The 20629-nt window shown below is 40.6% G+C and overlaps 1 long non-coding RNA gene across 1 annotated transcript in view; it reads right to left on the bottom strand.

Annotated features, from left to right (window-relative positions):
• Positions 1–20629, bottom strand: part of LOC113255306 (uncharacterized) — a 140077-nt gene that overhangs the window by 69896 nt on the left and 49552 nt on the right. Inside the window, exon 5 of the long non-coding RNA XR_008957481.1 lies at positions 804–1001. This is a non-coding gene — a long non-coding RNA (uncharacterized LOC113255306). The remainder of the gene's footprint in view (positions 1–803; positions 1002–20629) is intronic.

Raw genomic sequence — 20629 nt, 5'->3', positions numbered from 1 at the left:
GGAATTTCTCCTGAGGCTGCAGTCAGATACTGGCAGGGACGGCGACCATCTGAAGGCTCAACTGGGCCGCATGTCCAAGATGGCCTGTCCACATGGCCAGCAGCCACTGCTGGCCACTGCTGGCAGCTCCGTGAGGCTGTGACCAGAGGCTTACCCAGCAAGACTCTCTCAGGGGAGGGAGACTCCTTCCATGGTGGCCAGCTTCTGCCAGCACCCCAGGAGGAAAAAGTAGAAGTGGCATGGCCTTTTCTAATCTACCCTCAGAAGCCACCTAGCAACGCTTCTGCCACACTTTATCACTCAGAGCAGTCACCAGCCCATCCTGATCAAGAGCAGGGACAGGGGCTCCTGCTCTTGAGGAGAAGATGTTCAAGAATGTTGGGGTCAAGTTTTAAAAGTGCCCCAGGCACCTGACAAGAATGCTCTGATTTTCCTGAGTATCTTTGAAATAAATGTCTTGATAATTTTTATAATGTAATCAGCTTTCTGAGATAAGAGGCTTCCTGAATAATCTGGTTGGCTGGGTGCTCAAGAATTGAGCGTACTTAAAGAATCCCTGAACTTTTCAAGTAAATGATATGGTTCCGAATCGGAGATCACTTTAACCTCCATCACTGTTTGATGTGAATGAAGTAAGCGATATAACTCCTCAGTGCAGGAAAAAGGCAAAGAACTGTGAAAAATCAAACAACCAGACTATTATTTCTAGATTGATTTAGATGCTTCAGAAATAGGCCTCCGCTTCTGTGAATGTGGACATGGGACAACCACACCACACATTTGGGAGAGAGACACCAACTCACCAGGAGTGACCTGGAGCAAGCTCTTCTACAGGAAAACACTCCAGAATTCATCTGAGGTCAAACGTATGCTCCTTGGATCTGAGCTGTTCTGACACTGGCGGCTGAGAGCAGGCATACTTCATGCATTCTTCCTTGGGTCTAATTTCAATGATTATTCCTTCCCATCTTGTGCAGCCACCGTCAGACTGATTTTAGTTCCTGGGGATTAAACAGTTTCTGAAGGTTGTTATCAGTCCCCTTCAGTGGAGCATATCTTCAAACACCTTCCTGGATAATTACCATGGCCCAGTGATTGGGCAATCACCAAAGAGTGCTTTTAAACCCCCCCCCACAGACACGTGCATGCATGCGCGCGCGCGCACACAGACACACACACACACACACACACACATTAGTGTGTTCCTCTGTGTTTGCTTTGTTTTTGCATTTTCAGAGCCCAGCGGTTCGTGAGACAGTAGAAGGACGAAATAAGAAGACATATGGTAGTGCTTAAATTATTCCCCAAAAGGGAAAGTGTCCAATATGAAATTATTCACTCTTTCTACTATTCTGGGGTGGGGAGGGAGGCATTTCAACCAAGAAAATCATAGTATACCCACAATGCCCAGAGGAGAACTGAATTATATTATCAACTTCCAAATACAGTCAGCAATATTTCACCAGAAAAGCTGCTTTGCAAAAATTAAACCTCTAATGTTTACACTGGGAAATACCTCCAGGCCCTCTCTGCCATCTTCCCCATTGCCCTGCACATCAGTGTGTGTGTGTGTGTGTGTGTGTGTGTGTACACGTGTGTGTGTGCATACACACACACAACACAATCTCTTTTTCTTCCCAGGATCCTCGTTGTTTTGTTGACTTCTGTTACCCGACACAGGTGATTCTGTAGTGAATACCCAAAATGTCTTCAAAAAGAAAAATTACACAAAGTAGAATTTTGTCTTTTATCTTTCAAAATGTTCTAGGAACCTACAGACTCATCTGATATAAGCCATGGAAAATGACAGCCAGAAGGAAATCACTTAGATAATTATTAGAGATCTTCATCCAAAATGATAAGCAGGGGAAGGGGGAGGTAGAGGTTGAGCTCCAGCTTCCTGTTGTTTTTATTCATTTATGCAACTTCAGTCCATTCAACCTAGCCTTAGGCATGTTATATAAAGCTTTTATGGAAAGAGATAAGCTTTGAGAAATATTTTTTAACTTTAAATTTTAAAAATAGGTGATGCATTCACATGGACCAAGATGAAAACACTATAAAAATGTATATGTTGATAAAGATGGCCAATAGACACATGAAAAGATGCCCAACAACACTAATCATCAGGAAAATGCAAATCAAAACTACAATGAGATATCTCCTTATTCCTGTCAGAATGGTTAGAATCAAAAAGACAAATAACAAGTGTTGGTGAAGATGTGGAGAAAAGGGAACCCTCATACAGTGTTGGTGGGAACATAAATCGGTGCAGCTACTGTTAAAAACAGTATGGAGGTTCCTCAAAAAGTTAAAAATAGAAATACTATATGATCCAGTAATTTCACTACTGAGTATTGACCCAAAGAAAATGAAAACATTAATTCAAGGACATACATGCACCCCTATGCTTATTGCAGCATTATTCACAATAGCTAAGATACGGAAGCAGCCCAAGTGTCCATCAATAAACAATTGGATAAGGAAAATACTGTATATATACACCATGGAATACTATGCAGGCACAAAAAAGAACAAGATTGCCCCATTTGTGACAACATGGATGGACCTAGAGGGTATTATGCTAAGTGAAATAAGACAGACAAAGGCAAATACCATATGATTGCACTTATACGTGGAATCTAAAACACACACACACACACACACACACACACACACACACGCAGAAACAGACCCATAAGTATAGGAACAAACTGATGGATGCCAGCAGGAAAGGGTGGCGGAGATGGGCAAAATGGGTCAAAGGGAGTCAGAGGTACATGCTTCCAGTTACAGAATGAATAAGTTACGGGATGTTTAAAGGCACAGCACAGGAGATGTAGTCAACGGTATTGTAATAGCATTGTATGGTGACAGATGACAGCTACACTTGTGGTGAGCACAGCATAAGGTATAGAGAAATTGCATCACTATGCTATACACCTGCAACTAATGTAACACTGCGTGTTAACTGTATTTCAATTTAAAAAAATGTAAATGTTGAGAGGTCTGTCCCCATGTACTCCAGGCCCTCTCCACCCTCATCCCCTGTCCTTATAGGTAACCATATTGTTAGTTTCTTACCTATGTTCCCAGTGTTTATGCTTACACAAGCAAACACCAACATATCCATATTTTGCTCCCTTTTTCATGGTTTTTGAGAAGGAATTTAAGAGAGAAGGAGCTGCCTTGTTTGTCCTGTGGTGAGAATCCATGAGCAGAGAAAACAGTGGACTAGCAGAAACACTGGATTTGATTTCTTAGTTACTTAGGTTCCCAGAATCACTTTCTCTGTCTTTGGTTCTTTGATTCAATCTCTTCTTTGGGCCTTTTAATTCTTCAAATTTCCCAAATCCTTACAATTTGCAGAGGCAAAATTTTAGGTAATTCATATAGTGTATCTCTTTTGCCTAACAACAAAGACATGGATACGCCACCCTTCAGAAGAGTGGAGAAAGCACAATAGGAAAGGTTGTGCAGGGTCCCCTTAAGAAGGGCTCCCCCAAATCCAGAGGCCTGAACGTGGGCATCCAGTTGGGATGCTGGCCCTACCTGAGGGAAGAACATTTATTGTGAGCCTGAAGCTTTTCTTTATCTGACGTGTACCCACTCACAGAGCAAACACGGGCCTTTATACAAATATCGTACACTTCGGACCCTTGGGAGTCTAAAATAGAATACTTTGTAGATTTTAGAAACCACTGCAGGAATGTGGATGTGACCAGATAATTGACACTGGGCATTGTGTGGGACTGTGCCAGACCCCGAAAACAATTAAATAACTTAAAACTCGTATTTTGGAAGTGAACAGGCAATGGCAACAACTTGTTTTTCAAATAAGTTGAAACACAATAAATGATGTAATTTGTTGTTACTGTTTGGTGTGTATTATATGTCAGATGAACAAAGACAAACTAAATTGTGAATGATACACAGAATAAATTACTGAATGCGTGTGTATTATATCAATTGCTTTACATGGTCAATGTCTTCCTGAAGAGTTACAGGATAGGTGAGTTTGTGAAAATCAAATAAAGTTTGGTAAAATATTTATTGATTTTATTGTTATTATTTTTTTAAGTTTATTCATTCTTCAGTAACCTCTGCCTGCAACATGGAGCTTGAACTCACAACCCTGAGATCAAGAGTTGCATGCTCTATGGACTGAGCCAGCCAGGCGGCCCCGGTTAAATATTTAAAGAAATCCTTGGGATGACTTGTTTATTTTATTTTTTAATTTAAAGTGAAATATATGATCGTTTTAAGGGACTTGAACAGTACGGAAAGTATACAGTAAAACTTGCTTCCCTCCCACCTCATCCCAGCCTGTCAGGCTTGTTCCTCGGACACAACCAATGTACCACTCTCTTAGGTTTCTGACAGAAAGGTTTTGCATGTTGCAATATGTAAATATCTCTATTTTTAGAACACAAACAAGAGCATGTTGCAGACCCATTCCTTACTTGGCCTTAGTCTTGATCAGCATCTGCACACCTGTGCTGCTGAATATCTCCAGCGGAGAGAAGGCCCGCAGGTTAGTCAGCCAGCCCCCAGGCCGTGAGGAGTCTTCTGTGAAGTGAATAGGCTTCCTTCATGGAGTGAACTCAAATCACCTCCTAACAATCTCATCCTGTAGATGTGATTTCATACACCAAGCGTTGTCCCACTGTCGCTTCCTGATATCTGGAAAATCATTTGTTGCCCTCTCAGTGATCATCATCCTGTACCGCCTGATGTCTACGGTCTGAAAGCCCTTCTTTTATATGTTTTGTTGCAGTTTTTTAGTTGTTTCAGGCAGTAGGATAAATCCAATTCATGTTTCTCTGTCTTGGCCAGAGTTGGGGTGTCATATTTTTTAAACACCAAAGTGTTTCCTAAACTTGGATGTATACAATCATCTGAACAACTCATTAAAAATAAAGATTCCTGGGCTCCCACCCAGAAATTCCGACTTGGAAAGCTGCCTGGGAATCTGTATTTTTAACCAGGGCCTCGAGCAGTGTTGATGCAGCCCTGCCATGGGCCAGACTGGCTGTTGGGGAACCACTGGCTTGAAGGGTTCTTGTATTTATCTGTCAGCTATTCTCAAGTGATGCCACCATATGGACACTTTGTTTTTCAGATGAACAAAATAAAAATAGGTGGTGAGGTTGATTTCGTGCCAGACTTTGAACTATTGGATTTTGGGAAACACACTGCCACCTCTGAAGAACGTCTAAAGAGGCCAGAGTTCTGTTCTGAAGAGACAGCTCTGCTCAGCATGTGACACAGCGGACCCAATGAGCGTGAAGGCAGGTTGGGAATCTAGTTGGAAGGGGCACATTTACTTGTCTGCACAGAGAGGGCACAAATCCCAGCAGCTTCAGCTTAGTTAAACTCATTTTGGAAAATATTTTTGGCTTGTGCGGTTTTATGCTTTTGGAGTTCCATTTTTAAGCACTGGACCCGTCCAAACCCACTGAAGCCGAGCCGAAGCATCCAAGGAAGACGCGGAGTTTCACACCGATCTCTGCTGAGTCTGTAAAAATTTCTCAGATTTGTCCAAATTGCTTTGTTGAGAAACCAAAACAAAAATCACTAATCCCAGTGGGGTTTGTAGGGTCCTGTGGTTTTCGTCCAAAACTATGGCTAAAGCAGTGGTTGGTCATGTGACTTACAAGTCTAAAGGTTTCATTATGAAACCCGAAAGAAACCCACAAGCTTCAGATTTAAAATATACTCCCAAAAGACTAACCCCCCTCCCCACCCCAATCTTCTTAGTTTTGGCCTGGAAGCATAGACTAAGGAAACATGTCCAATCCAAACCAAATGTTGTCAGGACTCACTACATTTTAAATCCAAAGCTGAATTTTATTCCATTGGAATGACATTGTTTATTAACACTGTCTGAGGCAATTGAATTGTCTAGAAAAGTTCAGGAGAGCTGGAGGCCCGCTCTTGTTTGTATTATGATCAGAACTGTCCAATAAACAAAACGAATTCAACATAAATGAAGAGATTTTATTTTACCATATATTTCTTCCCTTAGGATACATAAACAACAAATGAAATGAATTATATTTTCTCTTTAATATAAAATTTTGCTCATTAAATGTCAGATCCCTTTACAACAATGACTCAAACTCTAGGATACACAAGAATAACCTGGAGAATTAGTGACAACAGCATATTCTTTTTTTTTTTTCCCTTTAGCCTTTTTTCTTTTTCTTTTTTCTTTTTTTTTTTTTTAATGATTTTTTATTATATTATGTTAGTCACCATACAGTACATCCCCGGTTTCCGATGTAAGGCTCGATGATTCATTAGTTGTGTATAACACCCAGTGCACCATGCAATACGTGCCCTCCTTACTACCCATTACCAGCCTATCCCATTCCCCCAACCTCCTCCACTCTGAGGCCCTCAGTTTGTTTCTCATAGTCCATAGTCTCTCATGTTTCATTCCCCCTTCTGATTACCCTCCCTTTCTTTATCCCTTTCTTCCCCTGCCGATCATCCTAGTTCTTATGTTCCATAGATGAGAGAAATCATATGATAGTTGTCTTTCTCTGCTTGACTTATTTCACTTAGCATTATCTCCTCCAGTGCTGTCCATGTTGTAGCAAATGTTGAGAACTCATTCTTTCTGATAGCTGAGTAATATTCCATTGTATATATGGACCACAACTTCTTAATCCAGTCATCTGTTGAAGGGCATCTCGGCTCCTTCCACGATTTAGCTATTGTGGACATTGCACATCAGCATATTCTTATTATCTATCACTGTGTAACAAGTTATCACAAAACTTAGGGGTTTAAAGCAACAACCGACTTATTCCATTTCATAATCTTGTGGGTTAGGAATTCTGGCAAAGATCAGCTGGGTGATTCTTCTGCTCCATGTGATCACGTGGGGTCATCCGTTGGTTTTCAGCTGGTGTCTGGTCTCATCCGGAAGATCCAAGACAGCTTCACCCACATGCCAGCCAAATTGGAGAGGATGAGTGGAGAGCCGGCTCAGCTAGACTCTTCTCCCTCTCCATGTAGTCTTAGGGTCCCTCCACATAGTCCAGGCCTCCCAGAGACCAAGCCTGGGCCTGGAACTGGCATAGCCTCACTTCATTGTTCAGAGCAGCCATGGGCCAATTTCAAGGAGAGGAGAAACAGATCCCACCTCTTGATCACAGACATGTCCATTTGTGGCCATCTTCTATCCACTACAAGGCAACCGCCACAGTCACACTCTCAGAAATTCTGATTTAGTCAGTGTGTGGTGGGGTCCAAGCATGTATATTTTAGAAAACATCAAATGAGATTCTGGTGCAAAGGATCCTCCTAGCACTCTTTGAAAAACACCACTTTATAAGACGTGATGGAATGTGTGCTTAAAATCAATCTGTCCATCAAACAGTTAACAAACATTGATGGTGTGATATGTGCCTAGAATCATGGTAGGTGCTGTGGAGAGTAGAAAAGGAACATCAAGAACGGATCTCAGCCCTGGAGGTGCTCAAATACATTTCACAGGAGCCAGGGTACAGGGAGTGGAGCATGAATGCCAGGATCCCCCAGTGGGAGAGGGCCAGCTGCTGGGGTAGTCTCCTATAGCCAAGGTGACTGAGGCAAGCACCTGGAGCTTAAGCCATAGGAATTCGATCAAAAGTTGCATTGGAACCACTAGGTAGCCAGAAAGAATTATGCGGGGAAGGGGAGCTGGACTCTTCAGAGTTTCTGGTCAGAAATGGGGCTGGGGCTGAGCAAAAGAGCAAGAGGCATGATGGCTCCCAAACACATTTTTCTTTTTCTTTTCTTTTCTTTCTTTTTTAAAAAAGATTTTATTTATTCATTTAAGATGGAGACAGAGAGAGCACAAGCAGCAGGGAGGGAGAAGTAGGCTTCCTGCTTAGCTGGGAGCCCTATGTGGGGCTCAATTCCAGGACCCTGAGGTAATGACCTGAGCCAAAGTCAAGAGTTAGATGCTTAACCAACTGAGCCACCCAAATGCCCCTCAAACACATTTTTCAAAGTGTGATCTTTTCTCCCAGGATTCTGACAGGATCAATTTCCCTCATCTTTTATTTCTCCCCACTCCTGACTTTCTTTCTGGTCCTATATGCCTGTGTTGTTCCTATCCCAGCAAGTCATGCAGCTCGGCTCCAGGATGGGACAGCCAGTCCTTTCAGTAACAACATGGATTTTCTTTGCAGGCTTCTGACTCATCCTGCATATGGCTTCAGCAGCCAAATAATCTCCGGACCCTAAATCCAAAGCAGGCTCTGAGGGTCTGTCTGTATGTGTACACATGAATACATGCTCACATGTGTGTGTGTGTATGTGTGTGTGTGTGTGTGTGTGTGTGTGGTGTGACACGATGACTCCTGGGGGAGGCACAGGTTGAGAGAATCTTGGGAGATGGGTCAAGCTGTGAAGGATGTTAGTGGGAATTTGAGCACATTGCTGAAAACAATACTGAGAAAGATCATCTGTAATCTAGAGAGATACACGTGATAAGAGATAAGAGGGAATGAACTCTGTGGTCATGGACCAGAAGAATGGGGTAGGAGGTATGCTTGGAACAGAAGGGTCTACGAGGCCATCTGTAAACAGGGGTATATGTAGAGTGTACCAGTGGGTCAAGCCTGGCTGTTCAAAGATGTCTTATTGGGCTGGACCGAAATACTTTACTCGGTGGAAAACAATCCCTTCTTGTCTGGATCTGAGGCTACTGTCAGCGCTAAGCCTTTAAGTTTTGAAGCCCAGAGTCAGCACGGAAAGCCAGGACCAGCAGCATCCAGGGATGGCGTCAGCAAACAGGCAGGAGCCTGGGCACAAATGGAAGTTCGGGGCCAAGATGTGAGCCAGGAATGAGCCAGGCAAGGAGCCAGAGCACAGGCAGCCAGCAGGCTGGGCAGAGGATGCTCACAGATAGGCGGTGATCAGGAAGATTCAAAACTCTCAGGAGCAGTGCTGAGAACATAGGCTATGATCATGGCCCTTCTGCAGATGGTCTCACTCCCAGCAAGAGCTAGGGCAGGAAGCAATCGCAAATCAATCCAATGCTTTTGGGTGCATCCTAGAAACAGGATGGGAAGACAGTACTTATCTCTGTGCCCATTAGGTAAAGGCACCCCTCTGGGCCACCAAAGCCCAGGCTTGGCAAGCAGTGGATGCCCCTAATAAGAAGAAAGAGCTCCTCCTTCAGAAAGGTACAGGATGCAAACCCTTCCTCCACGTTTAGTGAGCAAAATGTAGTCTGGATTCAGCGACCCTGGCCCCTCAGCAAAACCTCTGTGCAAAGCACAAAGCACATTATTGCATGAGGTGACCCCTGATTGGAGGTAGGAATGAGAGACAATTGCTCTGAATGCTGGAATACACTGGCCAGATCTTGACACTTTTGACCAGAAGTCAGGAAAATTTGGGGTTTCTCGGAGTCCTCCATACCTCCTCAGACACAGGGGTGGTAAATTAGTCATCACCAGAGGGATACCAAACATTAACACGGAGCTAATTGGGGAAACCAGGCCCCAGGCACCTGGTACCTAAGCATCGTGCTGCCAGTCCAGCCAGTCCAGTAAGTGGCTGGCTGGTGCAGGGAATGGCTGAGAAAAGCTACTGAAAGGCACTGCTGCCAAAAATATTATTCCAGTTGAATGGTAAGCCATGTTCCCCGCCCTGGCAACTGGAGGACAAAAGCTTCTGCTGTGCTCCTTTTATGATCAGGAAAACATCACCTCATCGTGGAGTTACTGCCGAAGACTTCAAGACACTTGCATCAAAAAGCAAGTGTCCCATACACTTTGCTGCTCTGGAGGACCGGTGCCCCTGACCAGTATGCTTTGGTTTTGCTAGTCAAAGAAAGCCCTAAATGCCTCTCTTTCTAGATTTGTCATCTTCCCCATTTCCTTATCTGTAGCTACCAGTTTTCCCAGTGAGTGTGTTGATTCTGGCAAAGAGGCTCTTGACCTGATTTCTGTTTCTGTTGGGTTCGACCAGTTAGGCCTTTCTTAGACTCATCTTTTGTTCAGTATTTCTTGAATACTTGAGATGTGCCAGGCGCCATGCTGGGGTAATGCACGGATGATGATGACAGGGCCCCTCCCCTCAAGGAGTCTGCAGCATGGCAGTCTCAACCAATGCTCCAGTCTCTGACCTACAACAGGTAGACACAAGTTTTCAACTTTATGATGGTCTGAAAGCTATACACATTTAGCAGAAAGTGTACCTTGAATTTTTAATTTTGATCTTTTCCTGGGCCAGCAATATGCATGACAATAGTCTCTCCCAATGCTGGGCAGCTGCCGTGAGCAGCCGGTCCCAGTCAACCACGTGATCACGAGGGTGAACATTTATACACTGACAACCATTCTGTACCCATACCACCATTCTGTTTTTCACTCACAGCACAGTATTTCATCCACTGCATGAGATATTCAACACTATTATAAAATAGGCTTTGTGTTAGATGATTTTGCCGAGCTATTGCCTAATAGAAGTGTTCTGAGTATGTTTAAAGTAGGTTAAGCTATGATGTTTGGTTGCTTAGGTGTATTATTTTTATTTATTTATTTATTTATTTATTTATTTATTTATTTGACACAGAGAGAGAGAGACAGCCAGTGAGAGGGAACACAGACAGGGGGAGTGGGAGAGAAAGAAGCAGGCTCCCAGCGGAGGAGCCTGACGTGGGGCTCAATCCCAGGACTCCGGGATCACTCCCTGAGCTGAAGGCAGACGCTTAACGACTAAGCCACCCAGGCGCCCCTACTTAGGTGTATTAAATGCATTTTCAACTAAGGATATCTTCAACTTATGAGGGGTTTATCAGTATGTAACCCCATTGTAAGTCCAGGAAGATCTGCAGTGGACAATGGCTGCCTATCCGAGGTCCATCCCCTCCTTCCTCTTCCTGTCAGAATCCTAACACTGTTCACAAATCCTCTCTTAACCACACACACACACACACACACTGAGCCTGGTTTAGGAGTGAGGTCCAGGGAATGTGAAGCCAGGGGCAAAATGAGTCAGAAGCTGAGTTTAAGGAGAAGGAAAAAGGGCTCATACTGAAAGTCCACATTGTTACCTGAAGGACTGGCTCTTCTGTCCTGGAGCTGAGCTGCATGAGCTGCCAGGAGAGGGGCAACACAGGCCAAAAGGACGGAAAAGAAAGCCAGTGTGTAGCTGTGGTTCATTCATTTTCACAGTTCTAAAATATTATATCATATGATTATACTACAATTTATTCACACAGTTGATGGGCATCTGGGTTGTTTCTAGCCTCTTAATTCTTTGAGGGGAGTTGTTTGATTTTTGTTATTGTAAACAGTGCTGTTATAAACATTACTATACAGGTCTCCTGGTACCTAAGTGAATGTTCACCTTTAGAGGCCAATACCAAACTGTTTTCCCCATAAGGGTACCAAGCAGTAAGTATTGCATTTGCTCCATATCCCTACTCACATTTCATATTATGAGACTTTTTAATTAAAACAAAAATCGTGTGATTTCTAAAGCAAATTTGAATTTTTCTGTTTACTAAAGATATTAAGTACATTATCATGAATATTGGTCATTTGTGTTCCTGCTGTGAAAGCTTGTTCAAGGTTTCATTCATTTTCATTTTGGGATATTTGTATTTTCCTAATTGATTTCTAGGAGTTCTTTATATATTCTGAATAATAATAAGTTGCTTTACTGTGTCTCTTAACAAACAACTGTTTTTCATTTTTATGTACACAAAAATATTTCAATATTTACTTCATGGCTAGCAATTTTTTGGTCTTTTTTAGCAGGTCCTCTACCTTGAAGTCATAAAGATATGATCTATTTTCTGCTAAAAATGTTGAAGTTTTGACCTACACATTTAAGTGTAATTTATCTGGGATTAATTTTGTGTATGGTGTGAGGTAGGGATCCAATTACATTTTTTCCTTATAGATAACCAACTGTTCCAGGACAATTTATTGAATTATTCTTCCTTCCTCCAATGATTGCAGAGCTGCCTCTGTCATATATTAAGTTGCCATATACATAGGTCTGCTTCAGAATTTTCTATTTTGTTCCGTTACCAATTTGTTTGGTCCTGAATCAATACCATCTTGTCTGAATTACCATAACTTGATGAAAAAGTGTTGATATCTGGAAGAGCAGATTCCCCACCTCAATCTTCTTCAAGGGTGCTTAGCTATTCTTAGGCTGTGCTCATTAATATATGTTTAGAATTGTCAAGTCCTTTGAAAAACTCCATTGGGATTTTTATTGGAATTGCACTGAATTCATCAATTGGAGGAGAACTGACATCTTTATAATATTGAGTTTTCCTATCTAATAAAGCCACATATCTCCATTTATTTAGATCTTTTTTAATGTTTCATTTCATTCAAAATTCAACTGCTTTGTGCTGGACACTACTCCAAAGGGCAAAAATCCCTGCCCTCATGAAACATATATTCTGGTTGGAGAAGACAATAAACAAATAAGTAAAAGAATAAATAAAAGTAAAATAAATAAGTAATAAATACGTAAAATTTCAGAAGATAGTGAGGAAACCAGCTCTGTGACTAACTAGGGGAAGAGCATTTCAAGCAGAGGGACAGCAAATTTAGGCTGGTTTATCCAGTCTATTCAAAGAACTCAAAGGAGTCCACAGTGCTGGAGTGCAGAAAATAAAGGCAGGAATTATAAATGAGGTCAGAAAGGTGACAGAGACCCACTCACATAGATTAGGGTGAGGCTGGGCTGATAAGCAGAGGAGGGACATGATCTGACTGTGTGTAACAAGACTGCCTTGGCTGCTATGTTGGAACTGATGAGGCAGGGACAAAGCAGGAAGGCCATGCATGAGGCTCCTACAATAATCCAGATGAAATGTAATGGTGCCTTGGATCAGAGTAGTGGCAATGGGGTGGTGAGAAGTGGCCAGTGACAGGTAGCACCAAGAGAACTTGCTGACAGAGCAGATGTGAGGTGGGAGAGGAGGCCAGGACTGATTAGCCTAAGAGGTATGTCTGAGCATCAGACATATTTTCCAAGATGGGGAAGAGTGGTGGAAGAATAGGTTGGAGGGAGAATGTCAGGAGCTCAATACTGGACATGAGAAGTTTGAGATTTCTGTTAGATGGCTCAGAGGAGGTGCTCTGTTGCCTGCTAGATATGGAAGACAGGAGTTCAGAAGAAAGACTCCAAATAAAGTTATAAATTTGGAAGTCATCTACACCAGAACAGTCAGGGTCCCAACAGAAAACAATGGCATACTCAAATGAGGAATATTTCAGGAGGGTTTATTTGCAAAGGGACTATTAGAGGTGAGCATCTAAAGAAACACAAGGAATCACTGAACACCCTGAGGGTTCCAAATGCTAAAAGAACAGGAGAGGTTGGGATTATAGGAACTTGGAAACAGAAAGTTGAGTGGAGAAGGGGGCCTTGAGAGGAGTCATCTTGGTTAAGAGACCTCACAAAGAAGGGACTGAGAAAACAAATATCCCAACATCAGTCTTCTCTCTCCCCTGACTATGCTGCCACAGCTTGCTATTGGTCACAACCAACTATAAGTGAGAAGGCACATAGGCCTGTCAATAAAGCACAGACAAGTTAACCACCTGAGTCAGAGACCAGGATGGAGAAGATGGAGAAGAGATCTGGAGGGAATGAGAAGATACCTAGAACAAGCAGGTAAGATGGTATTTGAAGACAAGAGATCGAATGAGATGACTAGGGAATGCATAGAGACAGAAAAGAGAAGAGATCCAAGAAGCTGAATAGATGAGGAATCTGCAAAGGAGACTGAGGAGAGACCAGAAAGCAACTTTAGGGAATTAGGAGGTATTGGAAGACAAGTGAAGAAATCATTTCAAGGATAGGTCTCATGGGTCTAGTGCTACTGACAGGTCTAGTAAGATGAGGCCTGGGAACTGACCACTGGACATGGCAAAACAGAGGCCACTGGTGGCACTGAGAAAGAGCAGTGGGAATGGGTAGGGGGCCTTACCAAAGCCGGTCTAAGAGAAATAATGAGAGAAAAGAATTAAGAATAGATAACTCTTTCAAGGAATTTTGCTATAAATTATAAAATTATATATAAAGAGGTTGAGGTAAATGGGTGATCACTAGAAGGGAATGTGGATCAAGACAGATTTTGTATTTAGGATGACAGGAAATAGTAGTGTATCTGTTTACTAGCAGGAATGATTCCGTATTAAGGAGAAATAATACATGACACAATAGAGGCCAATGACTAGAGTAATGCCCTGGAATAGACAAGAAGGGGTGGGACCTGGGGCATAAAGAGAGGGCTTAGGTTTAGTTAATAGCTTGGGGAGTTCATCTATAGGAACAGGAGGGATGAGGTGTGGGTGCAGAAGCTAGCAGGTGTGTGCATAAAGTGGGTGGTTTATGGATGTTCTCTTTTGATTGCTTCAGTTTTCTCAGTGTAAGCTAAAGCAGGGTTATCGGCTGATAGAATCTGGGAAAAGCTGGCATTTTGTGCAGAAAGGAAAAAATATCAAGTAGTCAACTAACTTAGTAGTCACCAAATTTTTTTCTTTGCGTACCTCCTAAAATAATTCATACATTTTGAAGTGACATCTAAAATGTTTCACCATAAATTTATCATTGCATAAGATACAAATTCACTTATAACTAGTTGGGAAGAGGAGTTTTGTTAAAGCAAAGTTATGAAATTTTTGAAACTCCTGAGTTCTTTATCAAAATCACCAAGATTATGATCAAAAATTATTTTTACAAATATTTCATATCTATTACCAAAAACTATTTTTCAGTTCAGTTTAAGTAAAAGCAAAGAGCTCTTATATGAATCTTATGTATAATTCCTAACTGAGAGAATAAATTATTGGAACTATACCAAACTAAAAAGCTTTCACACAGGGAAGGAAACCGTCAACAAAATGAAAAGGCAACTTACTGAACGGGAGAAGATATGTGCAAATGATATATCCAATAAGGAGTTGATATCCAAAATATATAAAGGTCTACAATCCAATTAAAAAAATGGTCAGAGGACCTGAATAGACATTTTCCCAAAGAAGACACACAGATGGCCAAAAGACACATAAAAAGATGCCCAACATCACTTGTCATCAGGGGAATACAAATCAAAAGCACAATGAGATATCACCTCACACCAGTCAGAACGGCTAAAATAAAAAAAGACAAGAAATAACAGGTGTTGGCAAGAATGTGGAGAAAAGGGGAACCCTTGTGCACTGTTGGTAGGAGTGCAAATTGGCGTAGCCACTATGGAAAACAGTACGGAGATTCCTCAAAAAATTAAAAATATAAATACCATATAATCCAGTAATCCCACTTCTGGGTATTTCTCTGAAGGAAACAAAAACACTAATATGTATGAAGACATATATATCTCTATGCTTATTACAGCATTATTTAAAATGGCCAATATTTGAAACAACCAAGTGTCCAACAATAGCTATACACAATGGAATATTATTCACACATCAAAAAAAATGAGATCTCTTCATTTGTGACAACATGGATGGACCTAGAGGGTATTATGGTAAATGAAATAAGTCAGAGAAAGACAAATGACATATGATTTCAGTTATATGTGGAAATCTAAAACAACAATAACAAACAAACAAACAAACAAAAACATTCTTAAATACAGAGAACAAACTGGTGGTTGCCAGGGGGAAAGTGGGTGGGGGGGGATGGGCAAAATAAATAAGGGGATTCAGAGGTACAAACTTCCAGTTATATGATAAACAAGTTACAGAGATGAAAAGTACAGTATAGGGAATATAGTCAATAATATTCTAATAACATGTGATGATAGATGGTGACTACACTTATTGTGGTAAGCACTGGGTAATGCATAGAATTATTGAATCAATATTTTGTACACCTGAAACTAATACAACATGGTATATTAATTATATTTCAATAAATGATTATCTGTATAAATATTTTATATTGATCATTAAAATTATTTTTAATGATCTATCTGCTGACAACTCAATAAATTCTTGTTCAGTTTAATTAAAAGCAAAGAGTTGGGGGCACCTGGGTGGCTCGGCTGGTTAAACGTCTGCCTTTGGCTCAGGTCATGATCCTGGGGTCCTGGGATCGAGCCCCGCATGGGGCTCCCCTGCTCAGCGGGGAGCCTGCTTCTCCCTCTCCCCCTGCTTGTGCTCTCTAGCTCTCTGTCAAATAAATAAATAAAATCTTAAAAAAAAAATAAAAGCAAAGAGCTGGAATATAACTGAGCTGTAATAATAAATATTTCCCAACAATGAGTCATTCATTTTCTCAACATGTACAACAATATTTCAAATAATTTTTTATCTAGTTTCTTACACACCAGGGCCATGCTCCATAATAAGATTCATAATAGATGAGATGCATGATTAAAAACATTTTTTTCATAAAGAAGACAAGAACAAACGTGAAATGAGACTCTGGATCTCAGATGTTCTTAGGCACATTAGTTTTGGGAAAGAGTATATCTGCAAAGTGACTCCCTGAACCACAGATCTCGTAGGAAGCCTTCATATGTTCTTTTTTTTTTTAATTTATAAAAAAGATTTATTTATGTATTCTAGAGAGAGAGAGAGAGAGAGGGAGAGAGAGAGAGGCAGGGAGGGGCAGAGGGAGAGAACGGAGAGTTCTAAGCAGACACAGTGGTGAGCGCAGAGCCAGACATGGGGCTTGATCTCATGATCCTGAGATCATGACCGGAGCCAAAACTAAGAGTTGGATGCTTAACCAAGTGCACCACCCGGGTGCCCTGCATATGTTCGTTTTTAAAAACTGTGGTAAAATATATGTAATATAAAATTTACCATTTTAACCAATTTCAAGTGTACAACCAGTGGCATTAGATTTACATTGTGGTACAACCATCTCTACTATTCATCTCCAGAACTTCCTTACCTTCCTAAACTCTAATTTTGTACCTGTTAAACAACTACCCATTCCTCCCTCCCTCCAACCCCTGGCAATTACCATTTTACTTTGTCTCTATGAATGTGACTATTCCAGCTACCTCGTATAAATGGAATCATATAATACTTCCCTTTTGTGAACACTGGCTTATGTCACTTAGCATAATGTTATCAAGGTTTGTCCATCCTGTAGCCTGTAGAATTTCACTTCTTTTTAAAGCAAAATCACATTCCACTATACATCAATACCACATTCTGTTTATCCATTCACCTGTCAATGGACATTTAGGTTGTTTACACTTTTTGCCAATTGTGAATAATGCTGCTCTGAACACTGATGTACAAATTTCTGTTTGAGTACCTGGTTTTAATTCTTTTGAGTGTCTACCTAGGAGTGGGATGGCTGGATTACGTGGTAATTCTATGTTCATGTACCCATTTTGAAAAATTGATATAGGAGAATGGGAATAGAAATGGACCAAAAAAAAAAAAAATACAGGATAGTTTCAGGGAAGCAGTAGGGCCCAGTTAAGATTAGCAATCCTAAATTTAAAGTGAAACCAGCTGGCATGTTTGTGTTATTTTACTCCAGTCACACTCAGTTGCACCGGTGCAGGGCTAGGGTAGAGGGAGTGTTGGCTATGACTATGATTTTGGTTAAGCAGGCCAGCATGCAATGAAAATGCAAGGGAGCTGAAGATCTGCTCATAATTCTTAGTGATTATAGTTATTGGCCATGAAATATATGCTGGGTAAGGACTTTAAGCAAGTTTTATAATCTTTTCCATACCGACCTGGGAAGTCCTTTGTTGGGTTAATTTCTAGGTTCTTTATAAAAGAAAATCTTTTAAAATATGTTTTCCAACTGTTTGTTGCTAGAGTATACAAATAAAATTTTGGTTTTAATATATTAATCATATAATCAAACCAGCCTGAAAAACTCTCTTATTATGTATGTAGGTTCCTTATGCTTTTCTTTCTTTTTCATATCTTGCTGTGTTGACTAGTAACTGCAGTATAATGTTAAATACAGAAGTGGTAATAGATGAATATTATTATCTTTGGACTGATTTTAAATGGAATCCTTCTAACATTTCATTAGTAAAAATATTTAAAAACATAAAAATGTTTACTCTAGGTTTTTTAAGTATCTTTATCAAATAAAGGAATTTCCCAAGAGTTGGGTTGGCTAAGAGTTTTAATCATGATTAAATGTTGAAGTTTTTCAAATGCCTTTTCTGCATCTGCTGAGATGATCCCATGGTTTTTCTCTAATAATCAGTTAATGGGTTATATTTATTATTTTTTTTATATTAAATGACTCAAACATTCCTTGGATTCCTAACTTGGTGGTGATGTAATATTTTTTTATGTGACTATAGTCTTTGAATATTCATGACCTAAGGAGCTAGGGCTTATCATACCCAATATACAGACAATAAATGGAGACTCAGAGAAATACATAATATTCATAAGACTTATACTCAGGAGGTGGCAGAAAGTAATTCAAATTCAGGTCTCGAGAATTTGTGCTGAATGAATATTGAATAGAAACTTCAGAACCTTACTGACTCTTAGTTCACCTTAGGTATTGGACACAAAATGATGTTAAATGTAATTAGAGGAAAAGATCAGTATAAAAGTAGGCCTAAAAGATAATCCTAGTAGTTCTTCATTATTAAAGTTCTTTAAATACTTTATCACATTGGAATTTATTGAAAAAGGACCAACAGGGGACAGAAAATAATGAAATCAAGATAAAATTCCTTAACATGTAGAGTCTCTCTTGGTCAATGTTTCTACTAGTATGTGCATACTCAGGACCAAAGAGAAATCGAAACTATCAACATTCAAGTCTTTGTTAGAGCTTCCTCATTTCTTCAGTACAAAAAAATGGTATTTCCTGGGCAGAAATGTTATGAGGAAATGGGGAACAAGCCTCTCCAATTAGAAAAGGAAGAGAAGCATGCGAAGGCCTATGTGAGAGCGGTGACGGGCAGAAAAACCAGGTCACAAAGGCTCTTAAAGGGGATGCCCCTTCCATTCTGCAAGACCCTAGGATGGACCTCTAGGGCATAAACAAAGGCAGGAGACTCTCTACATAAAACTTTTGCCAAAATAGAATGAAGGAGTCAATAGTTGTAGCCAAAATAATATTTCACTGCTTGTCAAAAAACAGGCAGGAAAAACGACACTGTCACCTCTTCTGGGAAAAGCAAAAATAAAGTTGTATTTCAACCTTAATTTTCCACCTTGTGGGCAAAAATAAAAGGAAAATTACTTCTGGGCAATACTGCACATATTATAGAATAATGAGCCGTCTTAGGCAGTTGAGCAAGAAGCAAAGCAACCCATGGGCTTCTCTCTAGAAAAGAATAACCAGTAAGTTTCTTTAAAGGAAACCTTAAAAAAATGCTGTATCAAAAAGGAGGTACAATAAGATACACCAAGGGCCATCTAAGAATGCCACATTTACTTATGTTAAAGAGACAGTGTAACACTTGGGAATAAACTGGAACTTTAGCATTTGGGAGGCTGACCTGATTCACGTGTGCCTCCTTCATGGCCTCATAGCCCTCTCAACTTGATGTCATTTCACATCAGTTTCCTTCCTCCCTCCCTCTCTCCTTCTTCTTACGTTTTGGATATTGATGCACTGAACAAAACAACAAATTCTTCTGTAAAATCAGCTATTAAGATGGTCCCAAACACTACCAGCTTGCAAGACTGGCTTCTACTTGCATAGTAATGGCATCTATGTTGATGTTGGAAGAATTCTAATATGGCCCCCAAGGTTCCTGTCCCTTGGTGTATATGTCTTGTATAATCCCCTTAGCACTTGAGTGTGAGAGGAACCTGTAAATACAGTGGCATTTATACATTACATCATGTTATAATTACATTATGTTATATGGCAGAGGGATTTGTAGATGTAATTGAGACCCCTAATTTGTCGACTTTGAGTTAATCAAAAAAGAGATTATCCTAGGTGGGCCTGACCTAATCAGTAGAGCTCTTAAAAGAGATCAGAGAGATATGAAGTCAGAGAGGTTTCTCCTGCTGACCCTGAAGAAGCAAACAACCATGCTGCAAACTGCTTGTAGAAGACGCTATGTAGCAAAGAATCTGAGTGTGACTGCTAGGAATTGAGAGTTGTCTCTGACCAATAGCCAGCAAGAAGCTAGGGACTTTACTCCAATAACCACAAGGAACTGAATTCACCCAACAACCAGTGAGACCATAAGAGGAACTTAAGCCTCGGATGACATTGAGCTCCTGCTGACACCTTGATTTTAGCCTGATGAGACCCTGAGTGTAACACCCAGCTAACCATACCCAGACTTCTGATCCATGGAAACTATCAGATAATAAATATAGATTGTCTTAAGCCACTAAGTTTGCAGTAATTTTTCATGTAGCAATAGAAAACTAATAAATCTACCCTAGAATCTTAAAGTTTGATGACAGTATCTTTAATCTGAGGTTTTGAGGTATGCTAAGGATTTACTAGGTAATGTGGGAAGAAAAGCTAATGAGCTCCTCCATAATCTGGAAAAAGGTAGCTCTATTGTTTTGTGGTTTTTAAAAAAAGATTTATTTATTTATTTTAGAGGGTGGGGGAGTGCGGCAGAGGGAGAGGGAGAGAATCTTAGGCAAACTTCCTGCCGAGCACAGAGTATGACTCAGGGCTCAATACCACGACCCTGAGATCATGACCTGAACTGAAA

Source organism: Ursus arctos, unplaced genomic scaffold (genome assembly GCF_023065955.2).
Source record: "Ursus arctos isolate Adak ecotype North America unplaced genomic scaffold, UrsArc2.0 scaffold_5, whole genome shotgun sequence".
NCBI classification, from domain to species: domain Eukaryota; kingdom Metazoa; phylum Chordata; class Mammalia; order Carnivora; family Ursidae; genus Ursus; species Ursus arctos.
The sequence above is the reverse complement of the archived record's forward strand: the minus strand, read 5'-3'. Positions and strand labels throughout refer to the sequence as shown.